This window comes from Cimex lectularius, unplaced genomic scaffold (genome assembly GCF_000648675.2).
Source record: "Cimex lectularius strain Harlan isolate CLEC.00 unplaced genomic scaffold, Clec_2.1 scaffold117, whole genome shotgun sequence".
NCBI lineage: Eukaryota > Metazoa > Arthropoda > Insecta > Hemiptera > Cimicidae > Cimex > Cimex lectularius.
In genome coordinates this window covers 1,225,921-1,250,364 of record NW_019392706.1, presented here as the reverse complement: position 1 = coordinate 1,250,364, position 24,444 = coordinate 1,225,921, and the positions used below count along the sequence as shown (strand labels likewise).

Genomic DNA, 24,444 nt, shown 5'->3' with positions numbered 1-24,444 from the left:
TTAGTAGACAAGGAGATTTTCGTACAATGGAAGGGACAAATTAAGTATTAATTGAACAGGGCTAATATCAGAGGAAAAATCAAAAGAATTTGAAATATCCAAATGGGGTGAAGGGATTCCGGCTGTTATAAAATAATAGGTACTCATAAACTTTGATAAAAAAAGAAAGATAGGAATTCGTGTTGTGACAAATATTCGTTAGGAGGACAATACACAAATGCAATAATCAGTTGGAAAAGAGGATGTATTTAAGTAATGGAAGTGGACATTAATGCTCAAAGCTCAAACCATTAGCATTCCAAAGAAGAATGAGTAATGATTTTGAAGACATGACTAACCGCCTAGTTTTGGAAGGGTCTGATTCTCTTCACTCGTGAGGAGTGTTAGAAGAGATATAATAAGTGTTTAAACTCACTAAAGAAACTAGAAAGAAGTTACGTCTCATGGGGAATTATATGGAATTGAAAATGTTATGAGGTGGAGGCGGAATGAAGATGTTATGAGGTTTAGGTGGAATAAGAGGAATAATAACGTAGCAGGGAGAAAGTTAACCATTACTTCATCGCCTCAGCATAGGAAGGTTACTGGCGTTGGAGTGTTGAGGAGGAACTGCTGTGCCATTCTCTGACTCTCTTCTTGACGAATGATGGTCCTCTCTTCAGGCGTTGTAGTTTCTTACAGGAAGAATATCCGCGGTAGTTTTACACGGTGGTTCTGTTTACAATGCACCCGTGTTGTAGGTTCCTCATGCGGTCTGGTACAGGGGGGATGGGAAGTGGTTGCAGAACAATTTGGTATGACCTTGTATCTTGTCACCTTTTACACTGGGTATTTTTATTTTTGAGTAAGGTTCTTCCACGTTAAATTTGGTTTAAAGGAGTCTGCTCAATGTAAAGATTTGTTCATTAATGGCGCTTGGTTTCAGATCAACAGGGGAAGATTAGTTTTTAAAGTGAGGTTTTTCACATTGGGGACGCTCCTCACATATCGAAGTTCTCCAGTTCTTCTTTAATTAATGCTGGTGGCGTAGAATAATGAAGGTGAGGAATAACAACCATAAAAGCCTTATCTTCTTGAAGCTGATTGCTATGAGATTCAGCTATTTGTGTTTTTAAATATCAAATACTTGTTCGATACGCATCGACTGAACGGGCGTATACCATTGTATCTGAAACTCTGGCTTTACATGTAAAACCATTTTCACGAACACTGTTCACTACCGTGCAAAAGTCAATGGTTTTAGAGGAGATGGTTAGGGTCTCGGAGGTTGCTTGAACGTAGCTGTTTTATTTTCTTCGTTAGCTCGGTTAACAAAGCCAGTGGCTTTGCATGATGGCATATTTTCTTCAATTTGATCTCTATTTGCATCTATCTAATTATTTTTCGCCGGTCTGCCTTTCTTCTTCTTTTTATTTTGAAAGAATTGCCAAATGGAGGAGGTCTTTCCTTTTTTAAATAATAAAACTGAGAAGAAGTAGTTGAACGTACCTCTTCACCAGAGCAGAGTTTTGGTTCACGTAGATCCATATTGCGACCACAAGGGCGCCAGATTAACGGATTGAAGCTTACCTGACTGCAACCGCTAAACTTCTTGGGTAGCAGTAGCGGAAGCTCCGCTGCAATGTTTCGTCCTCCATATTTCGCACAAAATAATACACTCCACGACTCAGACGGAAAGTAAAATAAATAAACAAAAATAAAAATTAATAAATAATAAAAAACTTAGACCCCCAATTTTAGGTCGGATCATAAGTCAATGAAATTAGAGCACAAAATTGCATCTATACTAGATGGCAGATCAGCTGATATCTTTTAATTATTAAAAGTTATTAATTTGTAATCGAGATAATGAAATTTGAAATGTACCCTCTCGTGTACTGTAAAGTTAAGTATTCCGATTTAATTCATCGACGAAAGAATGCTAACCATGTGTGTCATTATGTACGTTCATATACTGATGTGAATACAGTTATGAATTATAAAAACATCGCCCTCTTGTGGGCAGTACGGTCTGTCTTAAAAATTAATGAGATGGGCTTACCAAAGTATGCTAAATTGGAAAGACTCTTCGAAAAAATTCCCTTGTGCCTTTATTATCACACTATTCCGTGCTATTAACCTTTATTTGGTTTTAACATTACCAGATGGACACAGTCACAATTGATATGATTCTATAAATTCTATAAAATTTACTAATGATTATTGACATACAGATAAAAAAAGGCATAAATAAATAATAAAAAGAAATAATCAAATGGCTTCACATATATGTTACTGAATTGAAATAACAGACGTCAGAATATTTTAATTTCTTTAAAAATTATATTGGAACCAATAATTTAATAGATTATTTGATAAAAATACAAAAGAAAAATCTGTTTGGACTGGATAAATGTGTGAATCGAAGAATAAATAAATAATTTTGTTCCAAGTTGCAAAACGGATCAATAATTCTACTGTAGAGTAGTATGCTTGATATTTTTAATATAAAACTCTCACCCTTAAAGAGATTTCACAGAATCATACAGACACACTAAGGATGACGTAACTGTCTGGCAGATCAACAAATGGTTCAAATCGTCGATATTTTATCTTTTAACTTTGACCTCGACTTAAACGACATTACAAAATGACCAAAGCATTTTAAGTTGTACAGTAAGCTATAAAATAGGATGGATGTCGTTAATAATAAAACAATTCATTAGTATTTATCAAAAAATTTATTATTAAATATCTAGAAAACGCATGGATAAAGTTTATTGAAAATTTACCTCCATAAATTCTTTCGAAATGTATTTATGTAAAAAATATGTAAATAAGTTATTTTATTTTTGTTAATTACAGTATCAATGCTTTATGTACATAACATATGGTTTTTATAAAGTAATAGTTGGAGTAGAAAATATTTCCCCCACACAACTCATAGATATTAACGATCCTTTCCAGGCATTTAGCAGAATAGAGTTTAGAATGCTTTAATGGGGTAAAAAGTAATATTATGAGCTGCACGAACGTTTTATAGCTCTGTAAACGAGCTCTGTCGGAAAAAAGGAAGGAGTCGTGGCAAGACACGCGATCACATCCGCGAGTGCATGTCGTCTGTTGAACATGTTTAGGACGTATTTTGTTATTACATATTTCTTTTTTCTGTCAGTACAGTCTCACACATGATTGTCATTATTGCTTTCAAATAAATTGGCAAAAAAAATCGAAATTTTTTCTCGATTGTTGGAACTTTTTCCAGAATGTGAGGTGAAAAGTTTTGAAAAATTTAGTTTGTACAATTCGTTTAGGTAAATAAGTAAAGAACGCGAGGTATGCCATCAATAATTATAGTTAATCAATAATATACAAATTAATAATAATTAATTTAATCAATTAATTAAAATAATTAGATTAATCAATAATATACAAACTTTACAATTTACTTGCAAACGTAGAATTTTCTTATGAAACAAAATTGTTTAAAGGGGGTAGAAATTAACGACCAATCTGGTATTGTCCTTATTAATTTGTTTAAATATAATTTTTACTCAATTTATTTTGATACGCATTTTGTTTGCGGCAGAGTCAGTGCCTGTTTTTTAAGCATCAAAATCTAACATTTTTCCGTATTTGAGCAATTTTTCAATCAAAGTTGCCGTTGGGCAATACCATTTTTCTCAAAATATTTTCTGTTTTTGAATCGGCACACGGCCACTTACCGGGTCTGTCCCCACTCGCGGCTTTTTTGATGGACTTATTCGAACGCGTTTCGGCATCTTCAGTGAGGCACGAGGAATTGAATAACTCAAATAAAACACCCGCGAGTGGAGGACAGCCCCAGTAAGTGGCCGTGTGCCGGTTCAACATGAGTTCACCGACTCGCAGACGAAAACCCATCATCTCCAACTTTTTCTGTTTATTACAACGAATATTTTGGGGTTTCATTTTCCCTTGTGCCGTACGCATTTGTAGGGATGGTTTTTTAATGAAACAGTACATATGCATGTGTGTATTGATGTGTGTGTGTGTGTGTGTGTGTGACTGTGCAAACTCTGAGGAACGCATATATCAGGCCAACCGACCACCACCGCCGAACAGAGAGGCCACAGGGGCTCCACCGTCTTTAGCTTTACATTTTCATATGACTGACTGTACGAAGCCCTTCTTAATGTGGATGAAAACCATTTAGAATTATACCAGTGTAAAAAGTCCACATCCGCGGGAGGTCCGGGGCTTTGGCCCTGAGGTCCCTTTGTGACCCCCGCAATCAGCAAAAGAGAGCCAGCGCATTAGCATGCGTCCATCAGAGATGTTTCACTTCTTGTTACTTTATTATCTTTATAGTTAATTTTGTGTTTTTATTATATAAGCTAGCATGGTTTTATTTTTTTCAAATATCCGATGACTTTGTTAACCTTGTGCTTATCAGCCTGTAGAAGTTGTTTAAGACGTTGGTGTAGGGACAATATTTAAAAGCGTTGGCAATTCCCTGGTGGGCACAGGAGGACATGTTCGATGTTAAGCGCTCACCACATTGTCTGGAGGGGCAGTACCATTCATTCGGAACTCATGTTTTATTCTTGTGGGTCCTATTCTGAGTCGGCATATGAACACTTCATCCCTTCTGTTTGCTTGATAGGAAGTTTCCCAGGGATGGATGTTGTGTTTTGTCTTTCTTAGCTTATTTCCTCCGATATCCATCAATTTTTTTAATATTTCTCTTCTGAATCTTGAAACGAAATCATCTGCGCAACGGGCAGTTCAGATTCGGGTAAGCACAGGGCTGTTCTAGCGGGGGGATGGGTTTGTGAAAATATCGAATAGTTAATTTTATCAACGATCCCACTTTGGGACGAAATGCTACAGCTTTAATTTAATTTTTTTATTGCTCCTATTGTTGTACGGCTATTATTTTTCTACAAACTATTGTAGAATTGTTTTTGAAAATTTTCAGAAGAAGCGAATTTCTGATCGTGTTAGAATTTTTCCCGTTTCCATGAAAAAACGTTACAAACCTTTTTCTCTTGCAGTACGGAGTCAACAGAAAATGTTTTGCTTGAAAAAATACACAATTTACATAAAAGACTTGGAACAGTGGAGGACAGCGAGCTGAATATTCAAAAAATTATTTGCGCCACTTTTAAAGCTGACCATTTTAATGGGATCAGTTTCATTCTTAGTTTATTATAAAAGGAATATTTCAAAAATGAATCTTATGAATTAGAAACAACAATCATACAAAGCTGATAATGTAAATATCAAGGAGTCAATCAGGGTTACTGAAGCTAAATTTTGTTTCACCTATTTTGTGAATGATTGTTCACCTATTAGTCTTTAAAAAAATAATTTCCATATGGTAATGGGTTTTGAAGAAAAGTATATCGAAAATAATCTATGACATCTAGGTAAGAAACACAAAACTTGATTCGCGACATTCAAAAATATATCTGAACCACTTCTAAAGCTCGGAATTTCATGGAATATCATTCTATGTCTTAAGTTTAACAAATAACAGGTATAAATAAATTTTGTAATGCGTAACTTTTTCATGGACCAATTTTACGTTGGCTTTTTGTAAAATCCAATGAACTTGATAAATCAAGAAATAAAAATGTACGTGTTTACATTTGAAAAACAAACAATTTCTTTTTTCGTTTTTGTTGTTCTTCCTTTTACGTATTGTTTAACTTTTGTTAATGTTATGCCTTTCTTAAAGTGTTTTAAAAATGTACGTCCGTGCAATTTTTTGAAACAGCTAAAAGAATAAGGCATAAAGAATAACAAATTTTTTATACACTTTTTAATGTTTGAAAATAGAACTTATATTATGAAAAGTAATGTTTAATTGTTTTCTATGCTGCGTAGTCTTTAATAAGTCAGGGGGGCATGGTTAGGGATTTGATGTGGTTTCTGATAGTTGGGGCTGACTTACTTGCAAGTGAACACCCTGAATAATATATTTTAATAAATTATTTTTCTTAGGGTATTTGTTTAAAACTGAGGTAATTAGTTTAAAACATAGGTAATTAGTTTAAAACATGAGATATACAGATCTGGAATTCATTCTCCCAAAAAATAAAGTTATGATTATTACACAGGGTGCCAAAATTCTGTAAAACAAATCTTATTTCCCAATCCAATCCTGTTTTCTAATGTAGAATGATCTAAGACCAATTCAATATATATAATCCACGCTGTAATGAAAAAGAATAACTTAAAATGTTGTAGAGCATTCATTAATTTCATTCTGATAATATTGTAAATACTCAATTACGTTTTAAAATAATTAATTCACTATTTTCGTGGTCCGCTTGACCAATTAATACATAACAATTAATTAAGGTTTTTTGTTGAGATGAAAAAAAGTTTCATTTCATTTCGTGGGTTCGAATCCCTCTCGTGCCATTAACTTTTTTTCATCTCAACAAAAAACCTTAATTAATTGTTATGTTTTAAAATAAGTTTTCTTTGATAGACTCCAATAAATTTGACAATTAAAAAAATCTATTTTTTTTCGGTCAAGTAGGTTAGTTATGCATGGCAGTATCTTTGATCAAAATAAAACACCTCATACATATTCTCAACATCCGAAATTAAATAAAACAAAAACAAAATAACATATAGCCAATTATTCTTTAAGATTTGTTCTATATATATTACCTCCTCGATGTATCTCCACTTTGACGTAGTGAGGAGGCTTTCACACAAAGAGAGATACAACAGGCTATGCACGTTCTACTTACCGTCAGGATACTCCGAAAGGATTGGATCAGTAAACCGAACAATAAAAAAGAAATCATAATGGATAATTGGTATAAGGTACAACACAATATTTATCAAAATACCGTTTCATGCATTATTATTTCACAGGCTGCTTGTACATAGACACAGAAAACAGTAGTGGTAGGGTAATGGTATGAAATTGCGCATGTTTTTACAACATTTTTTTCTGTTTTTATTTATAAGATCCAAAAATCGTGCATGTATTTTATGTATATTGAGTTTAATTAGTTAAATAATTAGGCTGAGACTATTATGAATTTGAGCCAGCTTTGAGTTCAAATTTTTCATTATTCCTCTTCCCATTTGATCATTCCTCGTTCTTGTTTTCCTTTCAAACTTGACTGTCCAACATAACGTTTAACCGATTGCAAGCTTACTTTAAGTATTAAAAAGGTTTCAATGATTCCGCTGAACCTATAAACAGATCTCACTGTCTATCCTCATCTTAATCAAATCTAGAGCTTTTGATAATGCCAAAATTTAAGCACATATAACTGTTTTGTTTGTCTTGCTTCTTCTAGTGTATGTTTATGATTTTGTGTGGGTTAATTTCTAGATTAATGAAATGATTTCTGATTTTGCTGGTCATTTCTCAGTTTCCACAGTTTCCATGTCGACTCAGACCAGGATTAGCCAATCAAAACTTCATCTATTTATGAGTAGTTTTTCCAGTTCGCGGAAAGAAGCAGGTGTCTTTATTTCAAAGCTTTCAACCATTTAAACCAATTTTTTTTAACAAATTAAAATGAGCTTGAACTGTTTGAATATCGAAAAGACAGCAATTAGAAGAAAGCAGAATAAGAACAGAAGATTAACGGGAAAAATGAAATAATCGACAATAGAACAGAGGGAAATCTATCTTGGATATGTCAAACTAAGAAAAACTATGGATTAATTAAGAAATTTATTTCTTTCTGTTCTGGTTTCGATTATTCCTTTTTTCCGTTTGATCTTTTCTTCTTCTTGCTGTCCTTTTGAAATTGTCAGTCCAACTAAAAGTTTAACCGTTTCCAAGCTCACTTTACTTGTTAAAAAAATGGTTTAAATGATCTCGCAGAATCAATAAGCAGATCTCACTGCCTGCCTCAGAAATATTTTTCCTTGATTTTCTTAATCTAATGGAAAAACTGAAAGTGCCAGAATTTAAGCACATCAAACTGAATTGATTATCTCGTTGTTAAAAGTGTATTTTTATATCATTGTGTGTACTAATGTTTAGAATAACGAAATTGTTTTCGGTTTTTGCTGGACATTTCTCTCCACAGTTTACACGTCTGCGCGACTTGGGACGACCTAATAAATCGATCAGTTTTTCCTGAAGATTTCCAGCTCACAGTATCATGCCTGTGCCTTTAAAATGAAGCTAGATAAATTCATACTTTCCTTGGTTTGACATATTCATGACCGATTCCTCTCAGTTCTTTTCTCGATTATTCCTTATTACATTTGATTTTCGTTCTTGTTATCCTTTGATATTTCGTCCCCTAAAACACCTAAATGAACTTTAACCGATTCAAAACTGACTTTAATTAATTAGAAGATCCTCTTGGGTTTAGATGATGCAGAATCGATAAGTCGATCTCAATGTCTGTCCTCAGAAATACAGTCTTCCTAAACTTCCTTAATTTTCATATATTCCCAACAGTTAATCACATAAAACAGAATTGTTTATCTTATTTCTATCAATGTATTGGGCTGGTGCAAAGATAATGCACGTTTTGAAAAGGTAGGCAAAACTATTTTTAATTTTTCTAAAATAAAGAAAATTTATATATATTTCTCTGCTATGATAGTTTCACCATAATTAACGAAATTATAGTGAACAACCCCTGCACAAAACAGTCACCATAACCTTTTTTGGGTGCAGATTTGGTTTCGGGAAGTGTTTTGGCGCTTCATCCTTGTCCATCCACTGATCTGTACCTCCTGTTATCGTACCGAATCTATTTCTCACCGCACGTGAAGATTCGATATCTCTATCGATCTGGATCATTTTGGTGGCGCAACAGAGGAGACGTGCAAATTTCAAAGCTTCGATTTCTTTGGGCTTTGATTGGTTCGTTCTGTACCCACTTGTCAGCTTCTTTACTTTACCAATTTGCTCCAGACGGCAACAACGGTTGACTGGCCAACACTAAGTTCTTACGCAATTTCCCGTGTTGTCTTACGTGAATTTTCTTCAATCAACGTTTTGAGTTGGTCGTCGTCTATAACTGAAGGCCTTCCCTGTCTTCGAGATCGAAATCTCTGAAATGTGAAACCATTGCGGCACCGTGCATTCGCTAATGCTTCCCTCCCCCAAAACTCTGTTGATGTTACACGCGGTTTGGGTCGCACTTTGCCCAAGTTTAAAAGGACCAATGTTTGATCAGGGCTCCACAAGATTTAGGATATCCCCAACTCTAATGTATTTTTACCGGTTTTCCACGAATGACCCCTTCACACTGATGGTAGGGGTATAATGTCTTCAAACAAATCAATTCCTGAAACGTATTAATATAATTTGCTAATTATATTAATATAATATTGATTCAAGAATTTGCTAATAACGAGAGCAGGATTGAGTTTATAAAATGAGTTATAATGTTAATACAAATTGTAATTAAAAATATATAAACTTACACGAACAGATACAATAAATTCACATGAGAACAATTAGTATTGCATTCAATGAAACAGGTCAATTATGGTAATAAAATTAATAATGTAAAACTAAAAGAGGATATTAATATAACTAATAGATATACAATAAAAAGGAATAATCTGACCGAGTGTTAGTGTCCAAGATGCTGCAGGCTGGATGGAAATGGAAAAGATGGAGCTGGGTGCTGGAATGAAGAGATGATCCACAAAGTTTGTAGATTCTTGACTCTCAGTTCCGCAGATAATAAATGGGTACGCGAAGTTACTCGTAAAGTGAGTTGGCACAGACGTACAATGCGGCTCCCAGCCTTGAAGAAGCGATGGAGAGTAGACGCCAAAAATTGGGCAGAAGGAAAGGAGGCTTCTGCAGGCCCGCACGCTCGTTGTTAACACGTCGCACTCTGCACGCTCGTTGTCAACACGTCGCACTGATTCGCACTTGTCTCCCCACTCTCTGCGCCGATTTATCAAAAACTCTGTACGCAACTAAGCCTACGGCCGATCACACCTTCGCACCTGCTTATACACTACTTAAAACTACCTTAATATTATTATACATAGATTATAAATCCACTCTAGGTTTTAGCAAATTGTTAAATGAAAAATAACCGTTTAAAAATAGACGAAAAATTAAATAATACCAGATTGACCCCAACATACCGCCCACCTAAAACCATCTTGGTTTTACTCCGTATTGTTTAAAGGATCTAGGCTTATCGGATGGAGCATTTCGGCGGTAACTTGCTTTGATAGTAAATGTGCCCGCAAAATCCAACCCTACTGAGAGAAAGGCCCTTCCTTGTGATACTCGCGATATAGGCAGGTCACTCTTATGAAATTCAATATAAACTAAAATATTTTGTATAAAAGATAACATTTAAACGTATTTATTAAAATCCATGAATTAGATTTGAGGATTTAGCTTTGTTTACATGACAAGCATCTGCGAAAATGAAACAAATTTTCAAAACATGCATTAATTTTGCACCAACCAAATATTGTCCGATCATCAGCGTTAATTCTGTTTAAATTGTTAAATTATTTTCTATTTTTATTAGCGAATTGATGACGGCCCTACCCGATGAACAGCGTGCGGTCATGGGTTCAGTTCCCACCGTCGCCTCTGTCCAATTTTTCACACTCCATTTCCCCCAATAAATCAAATATGCTATACTACAATAGCCTGCTCTGTATAGATTCAAAAACAAAAGGCCATTAAAAATAAAGAAAGTTTTTGCTGGTCATTGCTCAGCTTACAATTGAAGATTATTCAGGGAGCATTCTTTTTCATTATTTGGTCATAATCTTATTGAGGAAACTAGTTCCAGATTATTTTCCGTGATCTCCATCTTTACTCATATATATATATATATATATATACACATCTTCCTATCAACTCTGCGTCCCCTCGAAGAAATTTTACATTTAAACCGGCGTCCAGAGCAAAACAGCGACCGTATATGGACGCCGATTCGCCGGGCCAGTACGTTCAGCTCATCATCATCAGAACAACACATGTACCAATTTTCGAGTGGACGTCCAAATTGCACTTTTACCCAATATTTGAATAGTGATAGTTCACGTAAATTCAGACTGAACGCCACCGTCGTTTTCGTATTTTTTAAAGACTGTTTTGTCTTACATATCTCAGTAGGGTCGGCGTCCGATTTTACTGCGGCGTATATTTTAATCGTACACGTTTCAGTGGATTGAGCGTCCGATTTTACTACATTACCAGGAAACACCTTCTACTGCTTTTCTCTATTTCAGAACGTCGCCTGCCGGTAGTTTTCTGGGAATTAGTTTTATTTTTGTCCCAGATATACATACCATCACCTGACAAAATGAAACAAATATAAAACGAACATTCGATTCAAGATGTTGCAATTTAGGGCCATCACGTCATTTTATTTTTTTGCAAAAATTTATTTACTGCAAAAATTCTCCACCATTTTAGCTCCCTAATTAGGCATTTTTAGTTAGTTAAAAATGTAAAATTTACCAGGCTATTGTCCGGAAGATACCAGCGGAAATGGTATGGAAACTCAGGGAAAAATCTGGAACACCAAGTTCGAAAAGTAATCCCCGAAAGGAGTTGAAAAACGTTGGAATGGTCAAAATCGACCGAGCGATTNTTCTGGATTTATGAACGACCTCGTACTTCCAGTGTCGATTAGGATTTTAAAATTTGTCTTTTTGTTGACTATATACGGAAGTTCGTCGTTCTTGTCGCGTTCAATGTTCATTATGTGAAATCTTCTTGTGAAGTTTGGCCTACTTCTAAAAAAGAGTTCTGATCGGGGTTTGACTGTTTTCCCGTGTGTTGGCCAAAATTGGGTTTTGGCAAGTGTTCCTTGTTGATATGCTCATTGGTGTTACGGCTTTTTTGTTATATTGCGAAGATTGTCGGTTTTGGTGTGAGTGTTGGTTCTGATTGTAAAATTGGCAGTTGTGAGAAAATAGTTGACGGTTTTGATAGTTTTGAGGGAAAGGTTGACGATTTTGAGGGAAAGGTGGGCGATTTTGGTGATTGAGTTTGTTTGGTGTTATTGTTGCTTGGTTAGTTTTTTAGTATTGAAAGTCATTTCGTAATAATATCTCAATGTCCATCAGTGTTTGTGGGTTTCTGGTGGCCAAATAATATCGCCAGGGATCTCGGAGACCAGATATTACATGTAAAACTATTAGTTTTTCATTGTAATCGCCGATAGTATTGGCGTTGGCGTTATTTTCCGTGTAAAGTTTGGATTTGTAAGTTCCGAACTTTTCTATTATTTCTTTAACATAGTCTAACTGATCTTTTGTGCATTTAGAGTTTAATATTTCGAATAATAAACTATGAGAATTTTGAGTGGTTGAAAATTTTGTTATTAGAAATTTTTTTAATGTATTCCAATCTGCAAAATCTGAATCTTGGAGGATTTCTGCCGCTCTTCCGATTAATTTTCCTTTAATCGCGCGGAAAGCACTTCTTTTTGCAAGCTCGCTGATTGCGGGAACGATTGAATTCGAGATTGAAGTTCCTTCTTCGACTTCTTTGATAAAATGTGCTAGTTTTTTCGGATTTCCGTCATAGTTCGGAATACTATGGGTGAATACTTTTATTTCGGTAAGCGACGCCATGTTACGTACACTAATGTCTGTTATAGAAAGTTTGTTTTATTGTGTGATTAATTGCTCAACTGTGAATTAAACTTACAGAATGTAGATTTCAGAGTTGCACATCACAGTTTCTCCACAGCAAGAATGATCTGGTAGGTCTTGTAGATCGCGGTAACATGTACACTGTGTAACATGTGAATCTAGTCCTACCGACTGCGCCAGTTATAAATTTGACTCAACGACACTCGTTTTTAAAAAAAGATTTATTTATTATATATCATTAAAGTTTACAATTAACTTTACATAAAAATGAATAACTTGTAAAATAAAAATTAGGACGAGGTCGTGTTTAAGATGCGGTTCAACTCCGAGTCTGAGTCCGAGTAAAGTCTTCCAAAATGGTGGGAGAGGGTCTAATATAGCCTCTGCAGAGTTGCTGAGCCTGCAGGATCTATTATGATGACAGAAGCAGCCGTTGCGGATGTAACTCCTCCACCCCTAGTTCGGGAATTTTCCTAGAAATTCTTGAATTTGGCGGATTTCATCCTCGGGTGTCCGGTGAAGTCTGTTCTCATCTTTTTGAATCGTGTTCAAGCCATGGTGGTGATTAAAGTCACTGCGATGATCAACTTTATGATGATTGCCAGATTGCTGGAACTCATTGCAGTTTAGAAAACGTTGTTTGTACGATCCACGATGACGTTGGATGGTGTGTTTTGCAGATTCAATTCCTGAAGATGTACTTTGAACTTTGACATCTGAGTGTCGTGGAAATTTAAATCAACGTTTGCCAAGATGTTTGGTTGCCCAGAGGATCCTGACTCGTGTTTCAGGTGTTTTCCTCGATATATTTACAATATACTTCAACAATGTTCCTTTCATCAAATCCGAGTACTTTCGTTACCTTTGGTTCCACCTAGACTCGTGCTTAACGTAGAATTAGCAAATATGACTAAAAGGACAAGACTTAAACAGACGCTACGGTTTATTGTACAAACTTATAGGACGACAATCCAAGCTATCGATGAAAATGAAAAACTTACAATTTACCAAACGCTACTACAACCGCTTTGGATATATGGGATAGAACTGTGAGGCCCTGATAAGCCTTCCAATTTCCAACGTCTCCATACTTTCAGTCTGAAGTCCTCAGATCAATTATAAATGCTCCTTATTATGTCTCTAATACTACCCTCCACAACGACCTTAAAATCCCATTATTTCAAAACATAATTCCTTAAAAATTTACCAAGTTCCAAAATAACCTCTCCCTTCAGCACAACAGTCTCTCCCAAACCTTGCCCTACAAAACCCATCCATATAATCCTATACGGCGTTTAAGGAGGAATTGGCCCCGCGACCTTCTTTCTGAGGGATAAGCAGTGAAGTTTATTCAATAAAGTGAAATGGAAGAATACTATTGATTATTTGCTTCCAACAATGTAAATATGCAAATAACTGTAAATATATCTACGTTCATCAAAGTACATGTTGTAACCGTGAATTGCAGACTGTAACAAACACGTAAAAATGCTGGACATCCTAACACAATAACTAGGTCGAAAATGGAGTTAAAAAACATTAAAAATGTAAAATTTATCAGGCTATTGTCCGGAAGATAAAAGCGGAAATGGTTCGGAAACTCGGGGAAAAATCTGGAACACCAAATTCGAAAAGTAGTTGAAAAACGTTGGAATGGTAAAAATCGACCGAGCGGTTTCCTAGATATAATTGTAAAATCATGGAACTCGGGGAAAATTCTGGACCATCTAATCCCAAAATCAGGACCCAAAAGGAGTTTAAAGGAAAGACCGAGCCGTTGTGTAGATATAAGTTACAAATTTGACTCAACGACACTCGTTTAAAAAAAAAGATTTATTTATTATATATCATTAAAGTTTACAACTAACTTTACATACAAATGAATAACTTGGAAAATAAAATTTAGGACGAGGTCGTGATTAAGCTGCGGTTCAACTCCGAGTAAAGTTTTCCAAAATGGTGGGAGAGGGGTCTAATATAGCCTCTGTAGAGTTGCTGAGTCTGCAGGATCTATTATGATGACAGAAGCAGCTGTTGCGGATGTAACTCCTCCACTCCTAGTTCGGGACTTTCCCTGGAAACTGGACTGTTGTTTGGATTGATGAGGACTCCTTGTAGTAGTTTATCCTCGGCGATGTCCTAGTCGATGATTTTTAATGTTCTCCTGTGGGGAAAGTTGCCAGATACTGGTTGACTTGTGGTATCCACTCCAAGTGGTTGGCAGAGTATAGTGTAGCTGGAACGTTTTGTACTGCCATTTTCTAGCAGGTTCAATTCACAGAAAACCTCCGGCAGGCGATGTTCCGAAACATGGGGTGTAATGTTTTTAATTTACAAAATGCTATAGAATTTTCTAATAATATGTTTAATATAACGTGATATAGAATCTGTATTTGATTTAAGATATTATGTTGTCTGTTTAAATCCGTGTAATGGTCAATGTTCTCGTGTAGTTTCAACATCTTCTTAGCAATCTCGTGATTATTCTGGTTTATAGTTTGCAGTGTTTTGTTGTATTCTTTTATGATTTCTGAGTTTAGTGAGTATTGAGCATTTATTTGTGATTGCATATCTTGTTGTGAATCTAAATGTTTAATATTTTTTTCGAATCTTTCTTTATCGTTGTTATCTAATTTACCGGTTATAAATTTAATGATCGTTCCGAGACCGTTTATAATTCCACTCTTAAATCTATATTTAGTAATATTCCCTTGTGGGTTGATAAATTCTAATTTATCTCTTATAATTTCTCTAGTGTGGTTAATTATTTTACAGTAGCTAGTTAAAGTGGCCCCATCGGTTAACGTACTAGTCCCGCGTATTAATTTTTCTTGGTACAACATTGTTGAGCGATAGTTTTCATCAAGGACGTGTAGTTGATTTAAAAAGTGGTTTAGTTTAAAAAAATGTATTAAAACGTGGTGGGACGTCTGTACTTTTGCAGTGCCTCGGTCTATAGGGATGAGCCCTGTGCCTGTTCTGATGCCCGTTATTATCGCTCTCGATGTGGCTGCCAAGAGCAGTGTCCTGGAACAGATTTGTTTGTTAGTTACCCGTTTTCCTAGGTCGTTTTATATTTTCTAAATGAATTTTGTCTTTTGTGTTGAGGTGTTGGGTCTTTATTTTTGCGGTTTTTAATTCTTTGTTAACAGTATCTATCTGTTCCGGTTTGTAACAGTCTTTGGGTTTGCTATGTTTTTGTGCGTTTCGCACGTAAACATCTTTGGGAATTTCTGGGAGGGATTCCCTGTTTTCGTTCCGTTTGTTAATAGATTTCTCTTTGTTGATTTGGCTTAATTCTTTACTTCTCTCATATAATAATTTAGTTCGTTCTCTGTGGTTTGCTATGTAGTCGTTAGTTAATTGCTCGTCTATATTTATATGTAGTAGGGAGTCTCTATTTATATGGCCACTGTGGATTTCAAGTGGTGTGCCCTTTGTGACAGAATGTGTCGTGTTGTTCTAGGCGAATATGGCGTAATTCATTTTGTCTTCCATATTCTGATCGTTGAATTCGTCTCTATTTTTGCGTAATCGTATGTGCTCTACGATTGTGGAGTGTAGTCGTTCTAACATTCCATTTGATCGTGGATGTTGTGTGCTGGCAAAATGTGAGTTGATTTTGTAGACATTAAGTAATTCTTTGACAAGAATTGAATTCCACGCCATTATCGGTAACGATTTTCTTCCGTCTGCCGTAATGTGTGAAATGCTTGATTAATTTGTGTATTATTTCGACGGCCTGTGAAGTTTTAAGTTTATACGCTTGAACAAGACTTGAGAAAGCGTCTATGGTCGTGAGAAATTTGTTTCCGTCCTCTGTAAAAGTGTAAATGTGGATTATTTCATTAGGGCGTGTGGGTGTGGGGGTGACATTCAGTGCAAGGTTGAGGGTCGTTCTGTCGTATTTTGTCTTTAGACACAACTCTCATCTATTGATATAATTTCGAATATGGGTTTCTATGTTTGGCCAATAATATTTGTTTTTTATTTGGTTATATGTTTCGTCTATTCCTCTATGATTTGTCTTTCCGATGTGATAACTTTCAATTATTTCCAATGTCTCGTTTTGTTCAATTACGTCGAGTAGTTTTGTACAGTAACGGAATATTATTAACTCCGATTCCTTAAAGTATTGTTTCATAATACGGCAAAAGTCTTCGTAAAAATTCATTGATAAAGTTTACGATGTCCGTGGCGAAGTTGTTTTTTGAAATTTCTACTACTAACCTTGTTTTGTTCTCGAATAGTTTTATTATTTTGGCCTTTTTGTGTCGGAAGTTATGATTTGGTTTTTACAATAATTTATTGGACCTTCAACGATTAGTAGTAGTACCTCAATTTCTATGTTGCTTTGGTAGTTCGAATGTACCGTCTGTTCGTCGTTTCTTCTTCGATCATTTCTATGTCACTATCGTCCGGTGGGTTTGCTACTATTGATGTCATATCAATGTCCGGATTTGTGTTGGTCAGTTCCGCAATAATTTCGTTTATTTGTTCGTTTGGCGAGTTTGCGTTTCTGTCTTCTAGCACTTCCGTTAAGATTTCGTCTAAGTCTAGAGTTCGTGAACGTGAAATCTCGGGTTTGAGAGAGTTTTCTTCGTTTATGTGTATTTCTATTCTAGATAGAGCGACTGCGTTAGAATTCGATTGTCCTTTTTTGTATTTAATCTCAAAATTATATTCTTCCAGTTTTAGTCTCCATCTCAGTAATTTTGATGTAGGGTCTTTCAGTGAGAAAAGCCACTATAATGGTTTATGGTCGGATAGAATAAGAAATTTTTTTCCATATAGGTAGGGTCTGAAGTATTTTACTGCCCATACAATAGCGAGTAGTTCTCGCTCTATTGTGGATAAATTTGTTTCGGTGTCTGAAAGTGTTCTGCTAGCATTCGAAGTCTTGGCTCAGCACAGCGCCAATGGCGATGTTGCTAGCGTCAGTGGTCAAATGGAACGTTTTGNGTCTGTTCTCATCTTTTTGAATCGTGTTCAAGCCATGGTGGTGATTAAAGTCACTGCGATGATCAACTTTATGATGATTGCCAGATTGCTGGAACTCATTGCAGTTTAGAAAACGTTGTTTGTACGATCCACGATGACGTTGGATGGTGTGTTTTGCAGATTCAATTCCTGAAGATGTACTTTGAACTTTTACATCTGAGTGTCGTGGAAATTTAAATCAACGTTTGCCAAGATGTTTGGTTGCCCAGAGGATCCTGACTCGTGTTTCAGGTGTTTTCCTCGATATATTTACAATATACTTCAACAATGTTCCTTTCATCAAATCCGAGTACTTTCGTTACCTTTGGTTCCACCTAGACTCGTGCTTAACGTAGAATTAGCAAATATGACTAAAAGGACAAGACTTAAACAGACGCTACGGTTTATTGTACAAACTTATAGGACGACAATCCAAGCTATCGATGAAAATGAAAAACTTACAATTTACCAAACGCTACTACAACCGCTTTGGATATATGGGATAGAACTGTGAGGCCCTGATAAGCCTTCCAATTTCCAACGTCTCCATACTTTCAGTCTGAAGTCCTCAGATCAATTATAAATGCTCCTTATTATGTCTCTAATACTACCCTCCACAACGACCTTAAAATCCCATTATTTCAAAACATAATTCCTTAAAAATTTACCAAGTTCCAAAATAACCTCTCCCTTCAGCACAACAGTCTCTCCCAAACCTTGCCCAACAAAACCCATCCATATAATCCTATACGGCGTTTAAGGAGGAATTGGCCCCGCGACCTCCTTTCAGAGGGATAAGCAGTGAAGTTTATTCAATAAAGTGAAATGGAAGAATACTATTGATTATTTGCTTCCAACAATGTAAATATGCAAATAACTGTAAATATATCTACGTTCATCAAAGTACATGTTGTAACCGTGAATTGCAGACTGTAACAAAATATTTTTAAAAAAGTGTAGCCATTTGAGCTCGATCCAGTTTCTGACTCCCTTCTTTTATCTTAAAATGCTAGCCTCTCGTTTGTACCTCAGGTTGTCAACTACAGATTAGACACAAAACAAATAAATATTATGTATTGTATCATAATATACATCACCACAAACATAGAACACATTCATTCCTTCAGAGTACTCCTCCATATACCTCCAAGCGTGGTCGAACCAATTCCATTCTTGCAAAAACTTGCTTTTACTCTCCAGCCGTCTCACACTCATTCGATATTCCTTGGGTGGGGTTAAACAACTCCTTTCCATTAAGCTAATAAATTAAATTCATTCCTATAAATTAGCCTAAAGTCAACATAGGCACAACACATACACAACATAAGCACTATATACATTAAAAACTCTCTATAGCCCTGAGGTATCTAAATAGAGATCCTCTTGTCGAACCGTTGGCCATACAACTAGACCGTAGAATAATTTCTGGCTCAGAAGCGTTTTAAAAAAGGTCATCAATACTTCTATTTCTGCTACATCTCAGGACGTTTAAGACCCGCTTGCACTCGACTTGGATATTGATGATATGTGGTTGCAATTTGAACATCTCATCGAATGTCATGCTGTAGAAGCTTGAGAGGTCCTTCCAAGTACACGAGGGCTTCGACTCCCATCTGCAGTTGAGAGGGGTTATGTTCCCTCCTCAGTCAGCAGAAGTGGACTGCTCTCGTCTTAACCGCGGAGAAGGAATCCTCTCCGCATTGGCACGCTTGTTCCAACTACTTATAACTCTGTACCTCGAGTGTAAATAGCGGCATCGTCGACGTAGAGCGAGATCATCATCGGGGGCTGATGTTGACGATATCTTTACCTCAGTCGCAAAGAGAGTAACCAATAGTACCGATGTTGCAAGATACTATTTTCTTGCTATCACCTTTTAGATAGCGTACATCCCAGCGTAACCCTAAACCTCCGGTTGCTGAGGAAGCTCCTAAGGAACTCCGGAAGCCTACCTCTAAGGCCGAACTTGTTACATTTATACATGGGAGGGTACAATATTTCCATGTCATGTCGTTGGCCCTATCGAGGTCGAAGAACACAGACACTCCATGTTCCCTATTCCTGGCCTGCACCTCGTCCTCAAAAACAAAAACAAAAAAACACTTGGTCAAGGGATGCATGTCCTCTCTGGAATTCCTCTTATGGTGGCAATAGAGTCACCGAATCTCCAAAATAGATACTAGTCTTTTGTTCCTAATAGATTCGAGATCTTTACCTAGGCAGATGGTCAAGGATATCGGCCTGTAACTTGAGTGTTGGACGGGGTCTTTGCCTTCTTTGGCGATCGGTGCTATGACTTCTTTCTATTGCTCTGAGTATTTTCCGGCGCCACAAATGTTATTAAATAACTCTAAGATGCGACGCCTAGCCACCTCTGGGAAGTGGCGGAGCATCGCGTTAGGCACGCCGTTATTGCCAAGAGCTTTATTTTTTAGACCGTCTAAGGTTTGTTCTAGTTCAACCATCGTTATTGGTCGGTATATTCTTCCTCGTTGTCGCTGGTAAAGTCTAGTGCAAGCTGTTCCATTCTGCGGTTTTCTGTATGGAACCATTCTGTGTATGACCGATCGCTCGAAAAATCTTCGTAGTGTTGAACGAGCGCATCGGCCACCTCCTTCATATCCGTGGTGTTTTTATCAGTCGATTTTAGTGCTAGTATTGTTGGATTTTTGTCTTCCCCGCTATCAGTTTTACGTTTTCCAATATCTGCATCGGTGGCACTTCCTTTTTTTTTTTTTTAGCCCCGATACATATTCTTCTATGCTTTTCTTTTTCTGTTATGCTAATAGCTTTTGTTCTTGATTGAACTGATCTATAAAATGAAAAAAAAAGTTTTAGTATAGATAATAATCTTCTAAAGGTTGGATCTCATGGGACCAAATCTATTAAAAATGCATTTTTTGTCGGATATACCGTTTCAACCCGCGTATACTTCTCATGTGATCGCTACATTTTTTCTGGTCGTGTTGAGTTTATTCGAGAATGGTTGCGGCGGCTGTGGATAGGTCGACTCATTCGAAATGAGCAGATTCGCTTAGACACACTTTTGTATGGTAGTAATATAGTTTTTATCCCCAACAATGATATTCACGTTTTGAAATTATGAACATTTACTTTTTGTTTCAGGTAAGGGGTGAACAAGTGGACTTTCTCATATTGGTTAAGTAAACCAACACGAAATCTCAAATGAAATTATAATCATACATATTGCACTCAACAAGAGCAATTTTTGATAACTGGCAAATGTTTATGTAACCGATGTCAATAATGTTGAACACAACACAAAACACACGTCCAACAGTGAAAGAAAAACTTCACAAGATATTACATTTTGTATTATGTCTTATGATATTTGAAAACAATGTGTTCTAGATGTTTTTCACTGTTAATCGAGAACGTACTCGTGAATTTGAACCTTCTTTTATTGTTTTTAGAGATATATACATACATTGTTTATTTTTGCAGGAATTTCTTTTAAAATTAAAACAAAACAATATGGACAAATTGATTTTATTTGATTTTCACTTGTTATCCACTAAGATGGGTACAACCAAAAATTTCGTTATTTTCGCAGGATCGAGTTAATAATTGTAGCGGAGTTTTTGAATGAAGTATAAATTTTCCAAATCCAAACACACGACAACCACGTGAAACTCTACCCAGAACATAACACATTTTGTACACAGCTCATACATAATGTTAATTTCATATCAGCTGACAGAATGTTTCAATATATTAAACATTTTTTGAGTTTGAAACGTTTACATATCTTATTGTGAATAATACGAATCCAGTGAAACACTGCAAAGAAGATGAAAAACATCGAATAGGTATGTAATGACAACGAAGATCTTTAATATTCGTCATAGTACGCTTTGTCAAGAAATTCGTCTCTGTTCTTCACTCGAAGGAAATAACTACAAATTATTCGGAGAAAGATTTTAGAAAGTTTTTACAGAAACTTGGGGGACACATTGAAAAAACTGGAATTGTAAGTATCTTGCCAGTTCTTTAAGAAGAAAATACGGTATGGTAATTATTTTGTAGCTGTTGAAAATTTTTACCTTTGGATTTTTAGTACACACAAAAATACAAAATAAACACATAAAATGTTTTTATTTATTTATATTGCAGGTGTATAAATGCTTTCCAATTGAACATTGTAATTTACAAATAAATATTCGCTGCGTACATTTCTTCATGTCCCCATATACTCATGATTTCTTTATAGCTTCCATACAACTCTTCATTCGAAATTTGTACAACACAGATAAATCTAAGATGTTCGATTTTTTGTTCGACTTACTGGTGTATATTCAGGTAATAATGAGTTCAAATTTTCTTGACTATTTTGTATTTTTCTTCAATCTAATCTTCTATAGATGTGCTACAACGTCAGTGAACTTCTCGAACAACCCAAGTTGAGATGTACGTATAATTAATTATATTACAAATAAGAAAGTTAGAGAGGATCGCAATTTTAACAAACCATTGCACCTTTTTTTCTTTCGACAAATTTGTATAGGTTATGTAAAAATTTTCGACAAAATTTTTTTTTTCAGGATTTTCCAGATTTATATTTTCATGTAACTTTTGTCTTGGAAAAAATCCCATGAACTATGTACAAAAAAATTCTGAAACATTCAGTCGAGGAATGCAAAATAACAAAGCTATGGAAAGACCACAAGAGACAGAAAAGGAAAATCCTTTCCAAATCTGGTAGATTTTAGAACTAAATTGTATTATTATGAAAACAGAAAAACCTCTTCACGTATAGATAAATGAACGCAGTAATATTTCAGATCTTGCTGAGAAAACAGTCGAGAATGAACAAGACGGTAAGATAGATGAAATAGAAGAATAAGCGAATTTGCTATAGGTGAGGTGATGTTTATTCTACATATTCAAACTAATAATATTTATTAACGTTTAAAATAGTACAAACACTTTATTTCCAAAGTAAATGAGATAACATTGATTTGTAACGTTTTAAAAAAGATAGAGCACTGAGAAAACCTGTTTTAAAGTTTTGTACAAAGATCTCCTCAGCCTTAAGACTTCTGGTTGATGAAAAGCAAAGAATTTGGTGAACAGTTAGTTTCCAGTAGGGGTTTTAGGGGGACAACTTAATATTTTTATGCAATTTGATTATAATCGTAAAAGGGTTGTGCTGATGATCTTTAGATTAGATAAAAAATAAAGTATCTACTTTTAAATCAAACCAGAAATGTTTATTGTTAGAGGTAATACGGGACATTCCTCTAAACATTAATGAAGTGAGATAATTTAAGCTTTGTAAGCTTACAAATATGGATCCGAGGATAAAATTTCACATCTTTGCACTGTAAAAAATTATGGACTCAAAATTACACTATCACAAAAAATAATAACGAGAACAGATTATTATATCGAAAACATCGCTGACATTAAACCCCCAATAGATGGAGCCATAACTTCTTACGAGTAATTTTTTTCGTTGCTGAAAAATTTTCATTCCATTACTTGTATGAACGAACACAGATGAATAGGCATAAAAAATGAAAGACAGAATTATATTTTCTTAGCTTTTTAATATTATGCGACATTCCACACCTTTCATCTTGCAGTAGTACTAACCTGGGTTTGGTTATTAGAAGCTGGCCTCAATACCACCTTATGCACCAAGATATTGTACGATCGGTACATCATTGTCTTGAGCGATTAAACTTATGGCTTTCGATCCGATCCCAAGTTTAAGAAGACTCATTTGTGTTTTTAGGCCTTGGCTGTTCCTCTCTCAGTAGTAAGCATTCTCACAACATTGTCCGCCAAATGTCCCCGAGGTTTAAATGCACTTTTTTTGCTGGTAGGACATTGAAGCATTACCCTGCATTTGACTATGGCTTGTGAGATTTATAATGAATTCAAAAGAACTTTCAAGGCAACAGTGGTAGTGGTGGTCTTTCTCATTGGACATGTAATGCGTACGCTAACCTCCGGATAGTACTTAGGATCAGCTGTAATCGTCGAACAAACCACATGGAACTAGTTAAATTTAGTCCAGCTTTTCCCACAAAGGAGTTTACATCTACCAGCGTCTTGGGTCAATATAGACTTTCACTAGTTACAGCTCCATTGAGATCAATATAGAGGTATTTTCCTGGTTCCCTTTTCTCGGTTAAGGAAACCACGATAATTTTATTGACAACCCTTCTTTTTTGCATGAGCTGTTTGTTAGGTTGATTTCGTATTGCACCCTTCTTTTGATGGCCTCGGTAAAGGTTAAATACTATTACTACCATTTCATGTTGCTTATCCAGACAGGTTAAGTCCTCGTCAGATAATGACGTAGAGGATAAGTAATACGAAAAGTCCAAAGTTATGTTTGATTCGTGTTTGCCACACTACCGGTGTTCTGGGTTCAAATCCTGGCACATCCCAATTGATTTTTAATAGATCACAATTCCCTAGTTTTCGTGGTCCGCTTGACCAATTGATCATAATATAAAAACATTCTGGTATAACGGTTCTGACCTTTCGTCTGTAACACCCAATTAATTGGAAGTTTAGTCCTCCAAGTTTAGTTAATCCTTACAGGAGGACTAAACTTCTAATTAATTGGCTGTTACAAACGAAAGGTCAGAACCGTTACACCAGACTGTTTTTATATTATGATCAATTGGTCAAGCGGACCACGAAAACTAGGGAATCGTGATCTATTAAAAATCAATTGGAATGTGCCAGGATTTGAACCCAGAACTCCGGTAGTGTGGCAAATACGATTCGGACGATGTAACCACTCGGCTTATGAAGTCCTAAAAGTAAAGTAATTTCTTTTATACAGGAAGGTTATCGTCCAACTGCCCATTGTATGTTGCAGACTAGGGCGCAAACCATAATTCTATAGGTTTTTTATACTATTCTCAATAA

The 24,444-nt window shown here is 35.7% G+C and overlaps 1 protein-coding gene and 1 long non-coding RNA gene across 2 annotated transcripts in view; both read left to right on the top strand.

Moving 5' to 3' along the window:
* Window positions 1–24,444, top strand: part of LOC106666648 (trichohyalin) — a 158,903-nt gene that overhangs the window by 9,556 nt on the left and 124,903 nt on the right. The window lies entirely within an intron of this gene.
* Window positions 22,104–23,050, top strand: LOC112126695. Its single transcript, XR_002910148.1, has 2 exons — window positions 22,104–22,254; window positions 22,338–23,050. It is a non-coding gene; the product is annotated as an uncharacterized LOC112126695 (long non-coding RNA).